Source organism: Elephantulus edwardii, unplaced genomic scaffold (genome assembly GCF_000299155.1).
Source record: "Elephantulus edwardii isolate Elephantulus edwardi_28Jun2011 unplaced genomic scaffold, EleEdw1.0 scaffold00034, whole genome shotgun sequence".
In the NCBI taxonomy this organism is placed as follows: Eukaryota; Metazoa; Chordata; class Mammalia; order Macroscelidea; family Macroscelididae; genus Elephantulus; species Elephantulus edwardii.
The window spans coordinates 8,770,028-8,776,921 of record NW_006399784.1 but is presented as its reverse complement, the minus strand read 5'-3'; positions in this window follow the sequence as shown (position 1 = coordinate 8,776,921).

Sequence of the window (6,894 nt, the reverse complement as noted above, 5' to 3'; positions counted from 1 at the left end):
AAAATTATGGCAGAAAATTAAAATATTAAACTGTTGAGATTTTGCTTGCTGAATTTAGTTGGATGATCTCTGTATTATACACTTGAAGTAATTTACGCTACTTCTAGTGTTATTCCTTGCATTTTGCAGGTGGAAATTGTTAAGCTTGATGACACTCATCTCAGGATATAAAAGGCAAAGATCAATTTATATTCCCAGTTTTTAAAAAAAATTGACATATGAATGATTTGTTCTTGGGAAGAATGTCTTAGAATCTAAACCATGCGTTTCAAAGCATTTTATAATAAAATTTGTTGACCAAAACCTTACTCTTCTCATAACCAAATGGCCTACCTTTGTACTTTAAATGACTCTAAAGTTGAAGTTGAAATGGCTATTTTTCTCTCTACCTTCTTTCTTCCCCTATGCATGAAAATATTTTACTCAGTAGACACAGTATAGTGCCTTCTACTTCTGCTTACTGATCTTCAGTTCAAGCTGCCTTATTCCTCAGTAAAACTTTTCTTTCACTATCAGAACTGATTTTCTTTTTGATATTTCTGATGCTTGAAGTAAAATTTTAAGATGCTTTATCTTTGACAATCCTCAAGATTTCCATTTATAGACATAAAATCACATTGAGTTCACTGCTTCCAAATATTCTAATAAATTGTTCTAGATTAAAATAAAAAGCAAATTAAAAAAGTTCTCTAATCACAGCTCTGTTTCTTTGCATTAATAATTCTTTTTAAAATGTATTTTATAGTGTTTGCATACAAAGTTCATATACATTGTGTTTCACACCTTCCTTCACTGACATTGTGTTTCATACACTCATTCCCATACATTATGTTTTATAAAATTAATCCCCATTGAACTATGACCACCATTACTTCCTCTTTTTAGGTCCCTGCTGGATTGTTCACATTTCCTTTACCCACTCCCTCCACCTTATATATTGTGAGACCCTGTGATTTCACCCGTTTACCTTCACTCCTCTGATCCTACTCGTTCCTCCCTTAGGCCTCCAATGCTTTACTAGTAGTTATCTTTCTACTTTCGCAATTATGTTTTTTTATGAAGTATTTGTCCTTATGCAACTGTTCACTCAGCTAATGTTCTCCAGTACACAGCACTCAAGAGAAATAATTTTAAAAAATACTACATATCTTGGAAGAGACTGAAAAACATTAATAACTCTTAAAGCTTTATTATGGATTTTTGTGTATTTTTTTCATTGCTTTTGTTTTGTTCTTATTTGTAAATGTTTCTTGTAACTGAAAAACCAGGTGCCCATCAATGGACTAATGGCTAAAGAAATTATGGCATATTCACACAATTGAGTGTTCTCCATCACTATAAAATATTCAAGAATTAATAAAACCACAAAATATGGATGAATCAGAAGTAAGTTAAAAATTAAAAAGTGTTATAGGCTATCCATATGGCCTTTCCCTGGGACAATTATTAATACATAAAAATAAACTTTGTTTTTCAGGTTTTCTAATTGGTTTCATAAGTGGCTATGTAGCTATGTGCTGTGGAGTTGAAACAGACTCATAGCTGACTGTCCAGTAGGTTTTTTAGAGGTTATAAATTGCATAAGATAAGATTGCTCATCTCCTGAGGAGAAACAAAAAGATTCAAACTAAGAGCTTTAGGGTTGGTAGTGCAAGTCTTTATACACTAAGCCACCCAAGTTCCCTTACGTCAATCACGAAAGAACATTTATGGCGCAAGACTAGTAATATGAATAGCTAAGAAATGGTTTACACACCAACACAATTAATCTTGAAGGTTAACAGAAATGAGAAGAGATGAGAGCAAACTAAAGAGGGAAAAAGAAATAAGAAAGAACATGTTTGCAAATTATATAAAAATTAGATGTTTTATAGATAAATCCTTACTATTTTCAAAATTTCATTGTTTGCAGGTGCATTAATTTTGCTAATGTTTTCAGTGCAGCTTGAATGTCTTCCTTCATTACTAATGCTTGTTTATCATATGCTAATTCTTGAATTATTTCAGTGTTGATCAATCTTCCCCCCCCCGCCCGCCACCCCCCCCGACAGTGACTCTGTGTGCTCCGTCATTACTTTCTTTGATACTTCTTGGATCATTCAAGGTTTTGTCCATAGTATCTGTCAATATACTTAAGGCTTGATTTTACTTTTAAATTTTTTCAGCTTGAGAAATGCTTAGGGAATTTTCCCTTTTTATTTTCAAAGTCCAACTATTTGGACATTTCATTATAAAACTTTGTCTTCTCAAGCTGCCTTTTGTGATCTTCTGGTCATCTCTTTTTCTTTGGCATCTCTTCCTTTTGTTTTGATTCCTCGACATTCTAGCACATTTTCAGTCTCTTATGACATCCATGTTGGTTATTTCTTTCTCCTCTGTCTTTGTAATGACTTTTAAAAAATCTGATTTTAATGAAAATTTATAGAGAACTTGGATTTACATTCATTCATCGTTGCACGCTTTCCTCCCTGCCCGCCTCCGCCACCCCTGACCTTTTGCTCTTTTCATGGATGATATATTCAATGTCCCCACACAGTTCATCTGGTCATTGATTGCTAGTGTCCAATAAAATTTTGCTTTGGAGGAGACTTATATGCCCTCAGTTTTACAATATTTGGTAGAAGGAGTATTTCCCAATTAGACCAACTAGATGAGCTATAGTAGGATGGAGTTTCAAAATATCAATGGATAGAAAAGCCATTTGGGAAAGTAAATCTTTGGCACCACATCTTATGATTCATGTTCCTCTCTGTGCAGCCTAACTTTATTTTACGCAGTTTTGAAATAAATGACCATATTAGAGTTCTTTTGATGTCTTCAGTATGGATGGTGAAAAGATTGTGACAGTTAACAGTTTTAGTTTACTTGGCTCCACAGTCAGCACGCTTGGTAACAGGAAATCAAGAGACAAATTGCATTGGGAAAGTCAGCTGTGAGGGACCTCTCAAAAGTACTGAAGAGCAACGATGTCAGTTGGAAGACTAAGGTGTGCCTGATCCCGGCTATAGTTTTCACAATTGTGTGCTATGCATTGGAGATTTGGACTGTGACAAGAGATGATAGAAAGAGAATTGATACCTTTAAGCTATGGTGCTGAACAAGAGTGTTGACTAAAACCACAGACTGCTAGTAGAACAAACAGGTTTGTCCTGGAGAGGGTGGAACCAGAAAGCTCCTTGGAGTCAAAGATTCTGAAGCTTCGTCTGACATACTTTGGGCATGTTGCAAGGAGGGACTGGTCCTTGGAGAGGGACATCATGTTTGGGAGAGTGGAGGGATGGCACAGGTGAGGAAGACTCTCAATGAGATGGATCACTTCTGTGATTGGGGTGGTGGGAAAAGTGTGTTTGAGACAGCGAGGTTGGCACAGGATAAAGCGGCATTTAGGGCTCTTGTACATAGGGTCACGATGGCACATAACAGCAACAACATAGTAAATAAGAATACTGATAATATTGAATTAAACTGTCCTGATGGGAAGTCTATTTTGACTGACATGCTAAGACTTTTAAGAAACATGATATCATAATGAATAACATATCAAGTTGCTAACTGAATGATCAGTGCTAGAATACATCAGTCACTTCACGAAAGAAAAATGGACTATCTCCACTTGTGTAGATTTACAGACTGAGAAACCTGACAGGAAGTTGCTATGAGTGGGAACCAAGACACAATTAAATAAAAAAAATATTTACAACCAAACAGACTTAATGAATAACAATGTAAAATTCAACTCCCACCTATTATATTTCCTTTCTGCCTGTTACCTCTTTATATCATTGTTTGAATTATGATTTCTTCTATAAAATTCTTAAATTTCCTTTTCCAAAAAAAGAAATAAATAGCAAAAACCAGCTAATAAACCTTTGACTAAAATGCCCTTTAAAATTCATCATAGCATTGATTTTGGAGATTCTTTTCGTATCTCTTTTTCCCTGTGGGCATATATGCATAACCTCACAAGGACCCTGCATATTTTATGAAGAAATAGAAACATTCATTAAAATCTACCAGCCTGGATTCCTTAACTTATATTAACATTTATTCACATGATTTATGAACTAACAGAATTAACATTATAGCTACAACAAACAAATTGAAAATACTCCAGGAAGGTCTAGTCTTTGTTTTTAACTACAATTTTGTGATTTTAATGAACAGTTACAAAGAAGTTAGATTTTCTTCATTCATTGTTGCACATTTTATCACTTTTCTCTCCTTCCCCCCCCCATTCAGCTTTTTAAAAAAAATATTCATTCATTGTTGCACAATTACATACATCCCTCCTCCCCCATCCTCTTTTCAATGATATGCCTCTTATTATGGGTTTTTCTAGTACATATAATGTTTAATCATATATTAATTTTAGACAGTGCTTGCTTTCATCTATTCCACTGCAAAGTTCATTATCTATCCACTCTTATCCTGTTTTCTCAACCCCCATTCTTAATATTGGGTGGGAGGGGAATGGCCATTGAGCTGATGGAAGACTAAAATCATGAATGAAAAGTGTTATCGGCTATCCATAAGGTCTTCCCCTGGAAGACCTTAATTCACAAGGATAAACAATAGCTTTTCCATCTTCAGATTTTTCCAATAGGTTACTTGGTCGTCAAAATTTGTAAAATTTTAGGCCCAGTTTTTATGTTCAATCTATTGAAGTGATTTCTTACTCAATTACAATTTCTATTTACAATTTCATTAAAAAAGGAACTAGTAATGAGTCTAATTGATATCTCCCCAAACCAACCACCTCCTGATTAGACAAAAAATCATAAAAGAAGAAACCCTTTGCTATGTGAAAATGTTTATCATGTTTCTTCTAAAGTCAGCTTCTTCTTGTTATGTACCATCAAGTTAACTATGACTCATAATGGCCCTGTGCGAACCCTGCTCTATCCTGAGCCAATTTCACTGTCTCTGACACACCTGCTTCCATTACCCCCGTGTTAATTCATCTCCTCCAGGGTCTTCTTACCCTGTGCTGACCCTCCACCCTTCCAAGAATGATGAAGAACTGCTCCAAGGACTCGTCTCTATTGGCAATATGCCAAAATTATGTGAGATGGAGCTCAAAACCCAGTCTTTTTCCTCCTTACATCTCATCTTTGTATCTTGATACTTTATGAACCATCCAATTTGAAAGTAGATGTAGGTTGAGTTTTGTTAACCAAGTCTATTATAATTCTGATAGATTTTTCTAAACCTTTGAGAAAAATTCCCTAGAACTTAGTCAAATGAGAAATAAAAATCATTAGAGATTTTCCCCCCACTGTCTTAGATTCTTTGTGTCAATTTACAAATCAAAAAGCTAGTTGATTGTTCAAGATTTATGTGTAATTAATTGCACTGTCATTCTGAGATTCTCAGTAGTCACTGATCCTCTTCTAATACTTACTAATGTCTCTTCAGCAACAGTTGATTCTAAAGTTGTGGATCTTTTCACCTTTCTTTTTCAGTGTTTCTATGTTTTGGAAAAGTCAGTATTTGTTTCTGTATTTTTAGTATTTATTTACTTTTGACTAAGAAAATAAAATTTACTTAATTATGCACCTATTTTCCTCAGCCTTTACATCTTGCAAACAAAATCAACATTGCTACAATATCTTAATGATTTATTATTTTGCTTAACTTCCCAGATGACCTGTCTTGATGGCAATATAGCTTTATTAAAACATCTGGCTGCTTGAGGATATAAGGTTTCCCTAGACAAATCCTAATTAATTTAGCCTTCTCTGATGGTTTATTCCTTAGGATGTTGTACTGGTAACTTACCTGTCTGGCAGTTTGAATCCACTAGTGACTCTATAGGACAAAGATGGGCTATTTACAGTCTTCAAAAACCTGCTGAAAAGTAAACTATGAGTCCATTCTTAATTGATGGCAATGAACTAGAGTTAGTAGAGTTCTCGAAAGTATCTGGACAACTAAATTTCTGAAGCAGACACTTACTCCTAAACGGAAAGAAACTTATTTCTTCCTTACAAACAAAACAAAGAAACAGATTCAGAAATTTCTTAGACTCTTTTTCTGTTGTCAGACTTAGGCTTACAATTTCTCCTTCTTGAATGAACTTTTATATAAATATCTCAAAGTCCCCAAGCCACATAGATTTTGAATTGCACCAGAAGATTGAGATGCTATGCATAATTCCACTTAGTATTTAAAATGTATTTAATTAACACACTTATTCTTGATTTTTTTCTAATTTCTACTGTGATTTAAAAGATTTCTTGTTCAAATGTCTTTCCTAACCACTAACGAACTGTTTATTTTGCGCTGAAATATTTAATGTATTAAGAATACAGGATTAGGGTGGAATTCAGCTACAGACTTACATAAATTCATAAGAGCTAAATGCTAGTTCTCTTTTGGGGGCACATGTTTTCAAGCTGATAGTCAACAATGCTCATCAATCTCTGCAAAACTGGCCTGCATATAAGCAGGCCAATTTTGCTACTCTTGTCTCTATAAATAATGAGAAAAAAGTGATTGAAGACTTGACTGAGTAACTTTTAACCTCTCAGAGGTACTCACAAATACATACTCATGTGAGTCATTTTGCAAACTAGTATATGTCTGTCTCTCAGAGACATTACGGAGAACCACTGAATCCAAGGGATATAGTGGAGTAGGAAAACTGAATGACAGAGGGATTGTTGAAGTTAGAAATTGTAATGTTGACTCTGCACTTCTTATAACTTGCCTGCTGCTAATTTTAGCCGAACAAATTATGAATATAGCTACCCATTGTTGTTATGTTCCATCAAGTCTCTGTGAACCCTGCCTTATCCTGAGCCAGTCTCACAGACTCAACACAGCTGAAATTATTGGCCCAGTTACTCTGCCAATCCATCTCATCCCAAGATCTTCCCTGCACTGTCCCTCTAC